Raw genomic sequence first — 16,262 nt, forward strand, 5'->3', positions numbered from 1 at the left:
TAATGTGCTACCAAGCACTTTCATCTTCGACATAGCCTCATTCCTCAGCAATAAATCGCACCCAGTGTTCCTGAAGATGTTGTATGTCCTGGACGTGTCATCCATAACGAAACGCTTGATTTACTCAATCATGTATGAATGGCGTTGTTTTGGCTGGCTTTTTAAATTTATAAAGAGAGTGAACTAAACGGAAAGTGAATTCATACGAATTATCGAACTTCATATCGGGGGTCATCCTAGAGAAGAGACACAAGTGTCAGGATACGACCCCTAAACTACGTAACAATCGTCATGATTGCATTAAGCAGATACGAATCGCAGAAAAGTTCCCGTCTCCTTCCGGAAGCATGACACGCAGAATTTTTTCTGCAAATTGCAAATAAAGCTGAGAGCACTGTGCCGCTGCGCAGGAGGTCTAGTTCAAAGGTGTGTACATGTACATCAAAAAATTATTTTTTTGCGAACAGATACACTAGATAAAACTGGTACTTGTGCCGACGTGATTCCTAGTGACAGAGACCACCTAGCTGTCTGGTATTTGAAAGAAGATATCTAGTGGAAGTCACGGTGATCAGCTTGTTATGGTAACGATGCTTCCAAACAAGTAGGGACGATGTTTGGGGACATACACATCAGTAACACCACCCATTTGATATTTTATTGCACAAGTCCGCTCTGCTGTGGAAAGGGGACACTTGTCATAGGCACTTACGCAATCGTGTGTGTACTCGACCAGAGCGAGGATGGCATCGTTTCTATTACCGCTGGAATCAACGGAAAATTCCTTCGATGAAGTCGGATTAAAATTCAATGAAATCAAACGATCCACAACGACAACGATCAAAGGGCGAATTTTATTGGGCTTGCATACAAAAACCACTTCTGTTTCGGAAAAGCAAGGAACGGTTTTGCAACATCGGCGAAACTGACCAACCGATCAACCACACCTGTCGTTCAACTGTTCAGCGGCAATGTTGCCATATTATTTTAAAGAGATCCTGCCAGAAACAGTTGTCACAAGGCCAAATGATCGGAGTGAAAATGCTTAGTACACTATTTCTTTCTTTAAAAACAGACACAACTTGGTGAAAACAATAAATGTGAGTGAAGACACCAAACACCGAATCGAACTACATTGCTTAATCATGGCAGCGGTTTGCACAACACTCATCGCACACAAAAAATTGTGCGGGATGCTTGACTCGGCTCGACAATAAAATACAGCGTCCGCGGCATGCTTTTTAAGCTGGTTTTGCGGTGGAAATCAAGCACGTTCGTGAAGTTTCGGACAGAATACGTACGTCTTGCATAGGATTGGTAAGCTAGTTACGCTAATCATTCTGAAAGTGACCACTGGTAAATAGTAGAGCAACGCACGATTTGGAATATCTTTTTTCGTGACGACGTACCTACGGAGAGGTTTCTGGTATTCAATAAATATTCCGTCATTGCATGTTTTTATTCCAAATATTGTTTACAGGTAAATTTCAACTCGCTTAATGTTAATATTTATTGGCTGAGCAAAGCTTAAGTTTCCGATTACATATGCTCAGCTCCGGCTGCTGACCGAATCTTAGGTGGCGTAATTACAGAAGGAGGTTAAAGAGATTGGGAAATGTAACGAGTTTGCATTTTTATTTCATATACTGATATTTTTCGTACGAGCATAAAAATGAAGTACCAATTATTTAGTTTTATAACAGCATCTAGTGCTGTTGCGCACAAGATCAGATAATTTAATACTATTGTTAGTAAATTTAAAATCATAACTTTTCCGTTTTTTCAGTAAAACCTACTTTTTATTACTTGAGATCACGTTCTGCCGAAGATTACAGGTTCACGAACTCTTCCGAAGTATAACTATACTATGTGCAAGCCCTTCGAAACCAGAGAAATTTTTTTTGTGTTGGTAGTCATACCATCTTAGAGATGGCAGTTTCGTACTTCTTGAGTAACGCAGACACGCGACCTTCATAAACGACTGATAGAGAAATTTCGTTTGTGCTTTGATTTTCAGAAGTTTTATCTTTCTTTTCTTTGCGAGAGAGTTACTGCCATTTTTGAAGCGTTGCTTCACGTGTTTTCCGACAGGATATGACATCCTACACACGCAACATAACCTAAGTCATTAAGCAACTGCCAGCCTCATCTTGCGACGAAGTTAGCAAAGCCGTGAACCAGGCGAGATTATGCGAAAGCGGGAGAAAATGCAAAAGACGGCTGGCTGACGCTTCGCTGGCTGTACCTCTACTGACGGTCTTAAATTAAAACGAGTCTATAGTGGTAACATATTTTAGCGTTTCCCCAATCCTAGGCTTTAAAATAAAGGTGGAACATGGCCGCCGCTTTAGCCATCATTACCGAAACTGTTTTACAGATCTGTTACCTTCAATGTTTACCTTTCATGCGAAATGTATAGAAAGTGAAATTATGGGAAGTCATTGCACAAACGGACTATGTCTGCTGAACTCAAATGTATTGGGTGTATTTATCCATTCTATATATTCAATATTAAACAATAGTCGATGAAGCAGATGGTATGCGCTGAATGGCAATCGCGTCACCCTGATGTGCGTTCTTTCAAACGCTTGCTATTTTTTTTGCTGTAGTTGTTTCTATTTGTTTTTGTTGTTTGGTCTGCTTTCCCATACGGTACCAACAGCAGAAGATTTATACCGTTTTTCTGCGTGATGCAATACGCAATATTAATATGTCCATATCCAAGCTGCGGAAAAGCGTCGGATAATCTTCACAGCAGCCCGAATTTTTTTCAGGGATATTGGAAAATCTAAGTATTTTGTATATGTTGCATACGTTGCTTATGAAGGCTAAAATGTGGCTTGTGTAGTTCTGCTGATGCCAGCTTTTTAGTCGAGTAGTAGCCAGAATTCATATGTTCTTTCGCTTTAGTATGCCCTAAGTTCAGATAGAATGGGCCTTTGTGCTTTTTGATAAAACCTTAAAAAGATTGCTCAGCCTCCGCCCCTAAAAAAAACGCTGGAGTTAATCTTGAATTACGGAACACGACAAAAGAAGGCGCACTAAAATTCAACTATGGGCAAACATACTTCTGATAAATCACAACGAGAATGTCCCTACGCTGCCTATAGAGCGGCATGTGGCAATTATAGCAGTTAAACAACTACCTGGTTATGCATGAAACATAACATACTTGATAAGATTGCGCAAGCTCACGTTCCCCTGATTAACACGATATAAATAGTTGATACACTTAGATTCATGAATTATTTCTTGTCCGTAGTGGGGTATATTGGCAATTCTATTACTAAGAAATACTAATAACTCACAAAGATGTGCAAACTAACCTTGAAATATTCAGAATTATAAATATATTGTTCAATGCAGTTGATGGATGTCACTTGAAGATGGGAAGAACAAGATGTCGTCTGGACAAACACAGCTGCATGCCATCGAAAATGGGAATTTCACCTATCAAAGTGTTAACTTGTGCTCGAGACATAACATAACTTTTCCAGCTCATCTTGACTTATCATACTTTGACGACGAAAAGCTACGCTGGGGACAACAGGGTGCACGACATCTCTCAATATTCTGTTAGGATGGATCAAGTAAAGTATTATGCAATGGAAAAAGAAACACGATCAAGAATTTTGACGCTCCCAAGTATCACAATAAATATTAGTACCACATAAATCAGAGCTGCGCGCAAGCTGCTTGCTCGCCGTAGTATGCAAAGCCGCAAGTTGGGCTGAATGCCTTGTGTGTATTGCATTTACGCGTAATAATCGCCTCGTCACACTTAAGACGCGAATAAGGACGTGAGAACCGCGACAAAAGTCGCCACACTACATTCTATATTGTTGCGAGAGGAAAGGCGAGAGAAACTGCCTGGCAGAGAACAGCATTATCATCTCTTCAGACTCGATTTCGGATACTGACAGTCCCGACATTACTGAATATCTATGCATCTCCCCAGAGACGCTTCTCCTAAGTGTTCATTCGAGAGCCGGCTGCATTCTTTGCAAATCAATGGTCTCGACTGCACGGCCCCCAGGTAATTTTGGTGCAGAAGCTGTTGGAACCAGTGCAAGTATCAATTCGTGATGTGGTTTTCTTTTATTTACCCACATGGGAAAGTAAGCTTTGAATTCAATGAGCTTTTTGCTAATAATGCTAAGCTTCTGTCTCTTAGATACATAAAGCTTTGTCAGATGACCACCGTGAGAACCTCCCTATAATTACAGTATTCGCCTTAGATGCTTATGTCAGGGAAGAGAAAGCAGGCGTGAGCATGTTTTTGTCAACTATAAATTGGTCTTTGTCTCTTGACAGCCCCAGTTTACACCAGTATTTCAGGCAGATTTATTGGCTATCATTCTAGCTCTACGATTACTTCCCTCATCTATTTATTGATCCGTAACAATGACCAACACCTTGTCGTTAACGTAGTCTTCTACACCGAACCAGTCTAAAATGGGCGCTTGATTTGATGACGATGGTTAGGGAATGAAGAATTAACAGAGGCGTGGCAATATTCTTTCCTCTGAAAATGGACGGCCCCGATAGTAAAACACGTTTGAGTCAGATCACAAAAGAGGCAAGTAGATAAAATAAAATAATGGTTGGAAAGAAGCTGATAACTAGCGTCAGCACGAGAGTAGAGAAGAGGTAACTCATCGTGATTAATACGGCCTCATCCCAACTACGTGCACAATTTTTGGCTCAGGCTTAAATCGGGAGCGTCATGTAGAGTCTGCTGGGATCACTCTGTAGTTGGCATAGTTTTGTCGTTGAGAAATTATGTATGTACCTAAATAACGGAGTAGGAGTATTTCGAAGCGGCCTCGTTGAGGTATAAGGCTGGACTACCAGACGTGATTGGCCGCTCTGTACACGACCTCTCAGCGCAGGAGGCTGTAATGGTTGGCATCATAACTTTTCTTACAATGACTACGCATTCGCGCAAGATGACGAGAAGCTTCTTCTGCCCGTTCGGCGAAGGAGTCTCTATCCGGGAGAGCAGCTGCGCATGTGTGAGGAAATAAAATTGCGTCCAACGTGGTGGTAACTTCGCGCCAGTACAGCAAGCGAAATGGGCTGAATTCTGTGGCTTTTTAAAGCGTAGTATCATAAGTGAGATGATGTACAAGGACACCCTGCCAGCAATTGTCTTGTTTAAGCGTTCGGTCAGACCATTTGTCGACGCATGGTACTCAATAGCATTTCGGGGCGCAGTGCCACTTAGTTATAGGACTTCGTGCAGAAGCTGTGCTGGTAAGGGTGTGCCACGATCTGTGATGACTACGACTGGCGCGCCATGGCAGAGAATGATGTTATGAACAAAGAATAACGCAATGCCGGGTATAATCATTATTCTTCGTAATACCCAAAAGAAATCATACTTTTCGTCAAGGGAGAACGGTGTTATGTAGATGGTAGAGTTCATTGGGCTCCGGGTGTGACGTGTGACAAAAAAAAATATGTTTGTTGAACGCAGGCGCACGACGATGAATGGATAAACCAGACAGACCACTTTTCCTTTCTAATTCAAATACTGGCACCCAAGAAACCTTTCTATGTAAACGCGCATACAGCGATAAGCCCGAACAGTGACAATCTAGGTGCGCAATGAATGAGACGCCTGGCTTCGCTGATATGAACGTATGTCCGTGTGAGCGTCGTTCACAGGGCTATAACGGTGGTATGGTTGCTTAATTAAACAGCAGGTGAAACAAACTGGTAGATGAACTCATACTTCACCTGATCAGCTATGATTCGATGCGCGGTCGGGCTCACTGCACTGGAGCTTCACGAAATAGGGCTGCGCGTTAGGGAGTTCACCAAAACAGGATGACCTCGTGCATAGAGTGATCGGAAGTATCTAAAGCTACCCCGAATGGCACAACGTGAACCATTATCACTCCCTTATTCATCCTTGTATTGTGGGAGTCCATCACAGATGGAAGTGCATCAAAGTCGTGGAATTACGAGATACAGGGAACGCCTAGACAACCAACGGTCTCTGCTTGAAGTAAGTATGTATTTACGTGCCATCAAATGCTCTTATCTTTCTAACAGTCCCATCACAAAGGATTACAACACTCGCAGCGCTCCTGAACATTTGTGAATATATTCTGGAAGTCTCTTCCAGAACTAGCGAAGCACCCTAGTATGATGCGAGCTTGATTTCGGCAGTCTTGTAAAAAGGCCAACCTTGAACTCTGAGTTTCATTGTTTAAATAGAGCGAAATAAATGGCTGATCTTCACATCGAGTGTCATCGCTTGAGACCAAACTAAGGGGTAAAGGTACTACCCCTATACATTTAATTCGTTACAATTGCCTTAATTAAGCATGAACCATAGTATGGTGCCAGTTTTCTTCCAGAAATAAGACGTTCAAGTTATCGTTATGGTGCAGTTGGACAGGACCGTGCACGCAGGAGCGAGACGAGGGACAAGTCATAGACTATCTCTTAGAGCTGCGACCTTTGTACCAGCCTTACCGAATATTATCGCAATATTGAAGGAACGCTTGGGAAGCTGTATTGTATCGCAAGCAGGCTATTTGAAAGATGTTTGAATGTACATAAGTAAATAACTTTCTTGAAAACAGTGACACGCTTGAATGTTTTTTAGGCATGAAATGCTTTTAGCTCCCGTTGTCGGCAACCTGCAATTGGCTTAGAGCCAAACGCCAGAGCTGTTATCCCGGCTCTCAAAGGAGAACATCCAGGCAAGTTGAGGAAACAAAACGAGGTCATCCGGGCTACCAGTTAAGCCCACATTTCATACGCAAGTTACTTCCCAAAGAAGTTACGAAAATATTGCCTCTGTAAAGGAGCGAACTGAGACAACACCCGCTCACTGGGCCGGCTGCTCTATTATGTACCTCGTCGTCTTCCCTCTGCCCACGCCTACAGTAGGAGCGCGTGAGCCCAAGTGCATCTTACTCGTTATTACACTCGGCCACGCTGCAGAAGATAGCTCATGTGATTGCGAGGGCGCGCTGGTGATCAAAAACCGTTAGTTAACATAAAAGCCGTCAACCGAAATTCGTTAAGGCCGCCCTGTGCGCAACGAGCTTTTCGGGCGGCGGCAATGAGTGTTGCGCTGGGGTCGGATGTCTCGCCGATGGTTAACTGATTGCACCTGGCAAAGCACGACAGGAGACTTTGTACAGTGAACCGCGGCAGGCCGCACTGACGCGTCGTGCAAATAGTGAAGTCCTGTGCTGAACCATAGCGTGCTTCTTCGCTACGTTGCCACTGACTGATCGCGGCTCGTAGTTGCGCGCGATTCAGTCAAGCTTGACGAAAAATAGCATGCGCTGTTCGTCTGATCTTTTTGCGCGTCTTTTGCGGTGTTTTTGCGCGCCTTGTGTGTCTTTCGCGTGTGGGGAGGTGTTTGACGAGGATGCCCTTAAGCGAGGCCTCCCTAAGCGCGGCGTGAATGGTCATGAGTTTGGCAAACGACTGCATGGGCATAGAACCATGCGGCTCCGGCGAGTCAGGTAGCATACGATCCGTGGAGAGGACGGGTTCCTGGAGTGGTAACGTTGGCGCCTCCGTGCGCGCCGGCGATGATTTGTTGTGGAGCAGTTTTACTCGCTACTCTGGCCCTAAAGTGGTCTCAGTCTCTGAGACCACTTCCAAACCGTCCAAACCAAACCCGCGGTGGTATAAATGCCTCGTATTCGGTGTGTGCAGCGTAGCAGCTGACGAGGCAATTTTTCAGAACCTTCCCGAGTGCAGCTGCACAGGCGAGGTGCTGCACATTCCGAGCTGCGCATCACTGTTGCCGTGTGGAACTAGCAGCGGTGACTTGCTGCGTGTTTAGAGGTTGCGATGGAGCCGAAGTTGTCCGTTTGTGATGCGCCGTCCGGTGGTGGGTCAACGGGGGAGCAGTAGTCACCATGCGTTTCCCACTGTCTTCAGTGGAGCCGACGGAGACACCCGGTGAGCTGGCGTTGGCGGCGGGGCAGCCCGTAGCCTTCTCTGTGAAGGCGCTGCTGGGCCCGATTTCCGCGTCAAGGTGGTATAGCGCAGAGGATCCGGTAGCAGAGCAGTGCTGGTCCGGCTTGTCGCAGACATACGCGAGCGAATGGAAAAGAGCCATCAAAGCTGCGCTCCAATCTGCCCAGGGCCGACAATTGTGTCCTTCGTAGTTGTCCCACGTCTTGGCACCACCTCGAAGCCGCCGCGCTGCAACCAGTCATAATGCCTTGTCGGGCCAGGCGTGGCGAGTACCCAGCGCGTTGGCTGCTTGCACCCACAGAAACGGATCATTATGCAATCCGTTGAACTGCGGTAGTTCTGAGGCAATCGATAATGCTACGGTTGCAGACGGGAAACCGGAGCGGGCAGAAGCAATGTGGTTCAGCTGCTGCGAGAGCAGTGAGATTGCTCGTATGACGTCCGTCAAGCTGCCGGCTGAGCTGCCCGGTGAGCCAGGGGCGGAACCTGTGCGCAATGAGCTGGGGGAAGCGGCCACTGTAGTCGTGGCAGCCGGACTAGTGGCCAAGGGAGCGTGAACAGCATCCGTTGAGCCAGGGTTGGTGGTGGCCGCGGCACTCACGATAGCAGGAAGCACGACCAGAGAAGCGTGTACGGTATTCCTTGACGATCTAAAGGTGAATAGGACGTTCAGCTATTGTTTAAACTTGAACAAGACCCGGGCAAGGTTGGCGGTGCACTCCTGCCATGAAGTCGCCGTGGAGGCTTGAATGCTGTCCGCGGGCGGTAGTGACTACGAGCCCGAAAAGTATCGGCTGATTCGAAGGTTTGCGGACGGAGGCGGATTAAGACCTGTTTGCTCCGTGTTTCGCAATTAGTTTGCACATGGCTTAAAGGCAAACCTGGTCGAGCGGTTGAAAAGCGCGGAAGCGTACGAGAGCAGAGACATGATTATTGAATGCATGTGTCTAGAGCAGTTTTACAAAAGCATTCCACAATCTGTGAAGCTGTGGGTGCAAGACAGAGAAAACGGAAACACTGTGGAAGGGGCGGCTGAATTATCCGAAGAGTACGCAACGCGTAGAAAGCTGAAAGCCGAGGACGGAAATTGGGATGGTCGAAATCGACCGTGGAAGCCATTTCCGCTCTATAAGGGTTCGCAGACTAGACAACCGGAGCCTGTAGACGGGGAGAAAAAGACCTCAGAAAAGTGCAAGGAGAAGAGAAACGGGGAAACCGTACGAAAAGGGCAGAAAAAAAATCGAATCCTTTAGACCTAGCCGCTGCTACGCGTGCCACAAACTCGGACATATCGCTGTAATCTGCGGGAAGCCTAGCGTAGTTTTCTCCTACGTTGATGAAAAAGACGAGAATATGGAACTTTTAAGCCCATATCTTCACGACCTGCAAGTTAATGGCAAACCATGCCGGGTGCTGCGAGAGAGTGCCGCCACCACGGAGATTGTCCAGTCGTCTTACATAATGGTAGGTGACTTCACTGGAGAAGTAGCATGGATCAAACAGGTTGTAGAAGGACACAGTGTTTGTCTGCCCATGGCCAAAGTCAAAATCAGTGGACCGTTCGGGAACCTCGTGACCGAGGCTGCAGTTTCCAAATTTTTGTCGTTGCAGTACCCTTACATTTTTTTTTCGAATCGGTCGGATCAGTTACTCCGTGACAAACGGCTTAAATTGGGACAAGGCGTAGTACAGGCACCGACGCGAGGCGAAGCTCGTAAAATCGCGTCCCTTTCAGCTGAAGATTACAAAGCTGCTCCAGCAGAAGTAGCAAAAGAGGTAATTTCAATAAGCGAATCTGAGCTAGCCTCGAGGGTCAAAAGAACGGTTGAGTAAATCCTACCAGTTGACCAGCTCAATAAGAGCATATAATAAGGGTGTCAAATGTTCACGCCTGCAGCAAGAGCCAGCTGACGCACTCGCAAGCGAAACAGGGTATTCACTATCACTGGCCTCAAAGAACGTTGATCGGCTCTGACGTGTGGACAGAGGGTCACATTGCATCGCACAGCTAAAGAAGGTATTGCTAGGTGCAACGTGACGATACAAGACAGAGGAGGATTGTTGTATTGGCACTACAGCGACAGAAAGGGGAGAAGTCTAGATCAGTTAGTCGTACCTACTAAGTACAGGGAGGATCTTCTGCGTCTCTGTCAAGGAGATGAGTGATCTGGCCACCTAGGAACAAACTAATCTAAAGAAAGATAGCTTATGGAATACCACTGGCCTGGCTGTTTCAAACATGTAGAAAATTTTGTAAGATAATGCCACACCTGCCAGCGATCGGGTAAACCAGGAAAAACCTGGAAAGCTCCAGTAAACGTAGTGCCCTTATTTCAGAACTTTTCAGACGACTTGTGATAGATATGGTAGCGCCTCGACCAAAGAAAAAGTCGAGTTACAGGTACTTGTTTACTATGCTGTGTCCGGCGGCTACAAAGTTTGCGGAAGCAATCCCTCTGGAAGAGCTCTGCTCCAGAATAGAAGTAGACCCGCTTTTCTCAGTATTCGGACGTGTTGGGTTTCCAGTAGAAATTCAGGTGGATCAAGGGTCAGTATTCACCAGCTCACATACTTCTACTTTCTTACAAAAGTGCGGGGTAAAGTTGATACACAGTTCATTCTATCATCCTCAGTCAAATAGTGTAGAGAGGTGGCATTCAGTGCTTAAGCGAGTTTTGCGGGCGCTCTCTTACGAGCACAAGGAGGTCTGGGAGAATTGTCTTCCAGCCCCTTTGTTTGCTTTGCCAACGGTTCCTCATGAGGCTACAGGGTTCTCGGCATTAGAACTAGTGTATGAGAGGACACTCCGTTCTTCACTGAGAATGTTAAGGGAAATGTGCGAGGAAAGAGGAGAGAATCCAACAGTGGTACAACACGTGCTAAATCTGCTGGAACGTATAAGTGCAATTCAAGAACTAGTCGAAAAGAACATGGGAGTAGCTCAGAAGAACGCCAAGTTCTTTTACGACAAGAACGCGAGGCTTCCTACGTTTACCACCGGATACCTCGCAATGATCCTCAAACTTTCAAGAAAGAACAAGCTTGAAGTTCACTGGGATGGACCCGTTAACGTGTTCCACAAACTTTCAGATACTAACTATGCTCTGAAAATGCCCGTTCGCAGGAAGTAGGTGAGGATATACTACTGCAATTTGTTGAAGCCGAACGCAGAGCGGAGCGGAGTCGTTAACTTTACTATCAATGAGCAGGATGACACTAGTACCGATTTTAATGAGTATAAGGCGACCTCCGACTCCGAAGTCAGCCTGACAGAAGTGGTAAAACATTCGGTAAGCTCGCACGCTGTTAGTGCGGAGCAGCTAGCTGAGCTAGGGAGGCTGTTAGGGGAATATCTCGACAGATACAGCGATCGGCTTGGTAGAACCGACCTAATTACGCATGAAATAGAGCTGACATCAACCGAACCCGTAAGATGAAAGCCTTACAAAGTGTCTCCCCGACAGAGAGGAATTATGGAGGCAGAGGTACAACGCATGCTAGAGTTGGGAGTTATGGAGCCCGCTGAGAGGGACTACACGTGCCCGCGATTGCATTTAGAGACGCCTATAAGGGCCCTCGTCCGTGTGTTGACAAGATGAAGTTAAATGACATCACTAGGGACCAGGGGCCCTATAACGTAAAACTATTCCAATATGTTTCTATTCCAATCTCCTGACGTCAAATTTGCGTAACCACCAACGCAAGCACCGGGCGGTCACCCGCAGGGTTGTCTGAACAGACCAATCAAACGCTCTCCTCGTTTATAGGAGGTCACTTTTGTTTGCTTGAAAAACGAATAACATTGCCTACACTGAGCGGCTTGTCGTATCTAATTGGCTGACAAGAGGCGAGGAGAACGCTCAAGTGGAGAGGGATTCGATGGGGCCGAGCCACTGCACTGAAAGTCGATAACCGTATGAAGAGGGTGGTGCTGGCGTCTACGATTGGTCGGCTTTCCCTTACTTAGCTTGTGGTGGCTGGTCGAAAATCGCGGCGGCATGCAGCGTAAGCTCAAGAATGACGCTAAAACGGACCCTCAGCAAAGAAGAGTCAGCAGAACGAGGGGGTAAACGTGCCGAAAGTGCTCGAAAACGTTACACGGCCACGCAAGAAGTTTTATTATACGCAAATACACCCATGTTCTCCGGCAGGTGCAAGTAGCCAGCATCTGAGCGATCGGCGGCAGCCATCTTCTATTCCTTTCGGAACGGGGCAGCCTGCGGCTATACCGCAGAAAATCTAGTTTTGTTCGGCATATTAATGCATCTTTATCGCGTGCACGTCACTTTGACGCGGTGAGTTCTTGCGGTTTTGTGACGTCACGTGACTGGCAGGTGAAGTGGGTGCAGCCCGAAAAAGTTTTACCAATAGCCGAGGCCTAATGGCAAAAAGGGGTCGAATCAGAAGTAACTGTTTTTCTTTTTTCTGTCAAATCATGCCTAATCAGTCTGTACACATCATATCAGATGGGGAGGTATCGTGGTTTTTGTGACGTCGCGTGACAGACAGGTGAAGTGGGGGTGGTCGAAAAGCTTTTGACCAATCGTGGAGGGCTGATAGCAGAAATGGAATAGAAAAGTTTGGAATAGTTTTACGTTATAGCGCCCCAGCTATACTCGATACCCGACATTGAAGAACGAATCGAACGAGCTAGCGATGCTAAATACATTTCAACTATAAATCTCGTGTGGGGATACTGGCAAGTTCCCCTTTCAGAAAGTGCCAGCCGCCATTCCGCATTTATCACACCTGTAGGCACTTTTCGCCCTCTCGCCCTCAGTTTCGGGCTGAAGAACGCGCCGTTTGGCTTGTCTAATTTATTGGAAATTGTTCTAAAAGACTTGCAGAAGTTCTTGCCAGATCTTGCTGATGCAGAATTTTTTCGGACAGCTGGAAACAGCATGCATCGCAACAGGTGTTCTCACTGTTGAGGAAAGCAGGCTTAACGATGAATGCGGGAAAGTGAAGTTTTGGCTGCTCACAGGTCACTTATCTGAGCCAGCTTGTCGGTCAGGGCACGAGACAGCCAGCCTAGCTAAACATAGATACGATTGGATATTTTTCACAACCGCGCACGAAAACAGACATTCGTTCATTTTGGGGACTTGTGGGGTACTACCAACGGTACATTCCGAATTACTCGCAAAAGCAAGTACTTTAACGGACGCCCTTCGAAAGGAAGCACAGAATATCGTGCGCTGGGATAAGGACAAAGGGAATGCTTTCCAAGGTTTGAAAACGCTATTGGTTTCTCGTCGTGTGCTTAGTGCGCCAGATTTCAGAAAGGAATTCATAGTTCAGTTCCACGCAAGCGACAGGGGTATGGGGGTGGTACTTAGTCAGGTCGGCGGCGATAATGAGGAAAATCCTATCCTCTATGCCAGCCGTAAACTAACTGTAAGAGAGGAAGCCTACAGTGGGCTTCGGAGAAGGAATGTGCTTGTTTAGTTTGGGCAGTCCAGAAGTTGTCGTGTTACTTGCACGGAGCGAGGTTCATCATCGAGACGAACCACTGTCCTCGGACGTGGCTCAATCAAATGTCACTGAAAAATTGCCGTTTGCTCCAATGGAGCCTCACTCTCCAAGAGTACAACTTCGTTAGATGGAAGAAGGGTCAGTTACATAGCAATGCGGATAGTTTGAGCAGGCTAATTTGAATTCTGCGTTTAAGAATACCGCCAAAATTTTGGGGTTGTTATTGCTAATCTAGTTAAGCCTAGAAGATCTACTCTCATTTAGCAGGACTCCATCAATCAGTGCTGAATTCGTCAGTAGGAAATTCCTTCGAAAATTGGCGTAGCGAAATGCAGCATTTGTCGTTTCTGCACCTTTGTTTTCTTTGAAGCCAAGCGGGTCTAAAGTCAGATCCAAGATATCTCATCTCGGCGCAGATCCGTGTTGTGGGGTTCACTTTGCAGTTACCTGTCCTTGTTGGATGTTTTGGGGTGGTGTCATCATTTCACAGCTGGTCACTGCAAGTCAAGGCAACCCCCCTTGCCACCAACAATTCTCTTCCTGCCCAGTGGTTATCAGCACTGGCCAGTTGAGATTTTCGGGGCGATGGAGGGGCTGTTACGATTAGCCTGCGCGGGCTGGCGATTTTTGGAGAAGCGACCTTCGAAGCCTTCCCAACCCGCTGCGACGACTAGCTTCGCAAGGACAACAATGCACCACCTCAACAGCCCAGTGGCGCCGACAAGTCTAGCAACGTTCGGCGGAGCGAGTATTGTTAGTTAATTTGCTGTCACCTTCACGATTTGCTTGGATCAGCGGAACTCCTGGAAGGAGATGTATAGCGGTGCTTTCTCACCGGCCCCACGGGTGGTCACAGTCAATAGACAGACGCAGCGGCTACTGAATGCGTGGTCAGCTCTGGGATCAAGAGGCGCCTGCTTGAGTCAAGACCTCTATCTATGACAACCCTCTCACCTCGGTGTGTTCAGTGAAACCAATGGACGGAAGTTAGTGTGTGAACCCTCCTCATCAATGGCCGGTCGTCTACGATGATTTGAACGCTCCCATTGGTCGAAGGTTCAACAACAGTTTTTACTCACCTAGGGATCTAGGGAGGACATATTGTATTTAAGCAGCCGTTTACGGCTGCTAGGTGTGCATTTTCTTTCAGTCATGATAGACTGATGACCTGTAACGTTCCCCACCATTATTGTAGATATTTTAAATAAATCCTCCAATATTCCTCATTCTCTATGAGAAGAAGTCCCTTTCTTCAACAACCACCTCAGCGTGGATGAGTCGGACGACGGCATGGGCCAGCTACCATTCATTTCATGCCCGACCCCAATTCCTACAACAGGGAGAGCTGAAACCTTTCACCAGCGAACTTTCTGTAGAACGTGTGTCGTCCTAAAATGCAGCAAAGTAATAGTGCATGTGATCATGTGCAGAGAGATGCTAGAACGCATTGATGAATGCCACATGGGTCTAAATAAATGTAAGGCGAGGGCACGAAGATTTGTGTTTTGGCCGGGCATGAATGCTGAAATCGCTGCTATGACCCGAAAATGCGGGGTGTGCAGACCCTACGCTTACATACAAACTGTAGAACCACTACTTATGATACCGGCACCAGACTACCTGTGGTATACAGTCGGCGTCGACTTATTCCAGTGCATCGGAAAATTGTATCTGACTGTATATGACGCTCACCCATATTTTCCAGAAATCGAGGGGCCTAACGACATGTCATCGGCAAGAGTCATCGAAAAACTGGGTGCCATATTTACAAGATGGTGTATCCCCGTAGAATTTAGACCGATAATGAACCCCAGTTCTCTAGTTGAAACTTTCACCTTTTCGCAAGCAAATAAGATTTCCCATATGTGACATGGAGTTTGGAGTTCCCTCGTTCTAAAGGCTTAGCAGAGAATGGAATGCAAATAATGAAGCGGATCATGAAGAAAACGAAGCAAGCGGATGAAGATTTTTCGCTGCGTCTCCTTAGTTACACGTCAACTCCTCCTGAAAACGGACGGTCACCCGAAGAAGTGTTAAAAGCAAGACAGCTGAGGTCGACTTTGCCAGATTTCAACGATCGAACAAACACGCAAGTACACAAGCATATTCAGACGGATCGTTCAAGAGGTCCACCTTCACCACTTGAAAAAATCTAATTGTCAGGGTGAAGAAAAATGCGGGTCACAGAAAGCAAACGTTATTACCAGGACACTCCCGAGGTCTTACAAGATCCTAACCGAAGAAAACAAGGTTATTCAGCGCTACTGGCAACATTTACTTCCCACAGGCAAACCTTTCAACCCGGAGGTGTTTGGAAACGATGTCGCCGACGAGGCTAATCACCAGATCAATCCGTAAGCACCAGTTCCTGCCACTTCGAGTGCCTCTGTTTCCGCTACAACGTAAGCTTCCACTCCTTCCCCTAGACGATCCAGCAGGGACAGCCGGCCTCCCCAGCACCTGCAATATGACAGCAACATTAAGCAAATCACTTGAAGCAATTTGTTTTTTCTTTCTACGTTGTTTTTTTTTTCAAGAGGAAAAATATGTATCGCGCTGCGATAACACATGCGCTGATATAAGCCGCGTTACGCTTGGCCCTTGGCACAAGGCGTGCCTTTCCAATTCATTCCTTCGTTAGTCTGGTTGGCCTGAGTGACATAATCTAGCACGGAATAAAGGCTCCTGCATTTTCGCCTTCCTGATGTCGGCCTTTCATTTCATTGTCCACGGAACGTCGATACATGAGGGTGACAAGCGGGACATCTATATTGTGGCAACGCCAACTAGCTATTTGTGATAACGACTCCATGTTGATAAACATCATGATT

This window comes from Dermacentor albipictus, chromosome 5 (assembly GCF_038994185.2).
Source record: "Dermacentor albipictus isolate Rhodes 1998 colony chromosome 5, USDA_Dalb.pri_finalv2, whole genome shotgun sequence".
Taxonomy (NCBI): Eukaryota; Metazoa; Arthropoda; class Arachnida; order Ixodida; family Ixodidae; genus Dermacentor; species Dermacentor albipictus.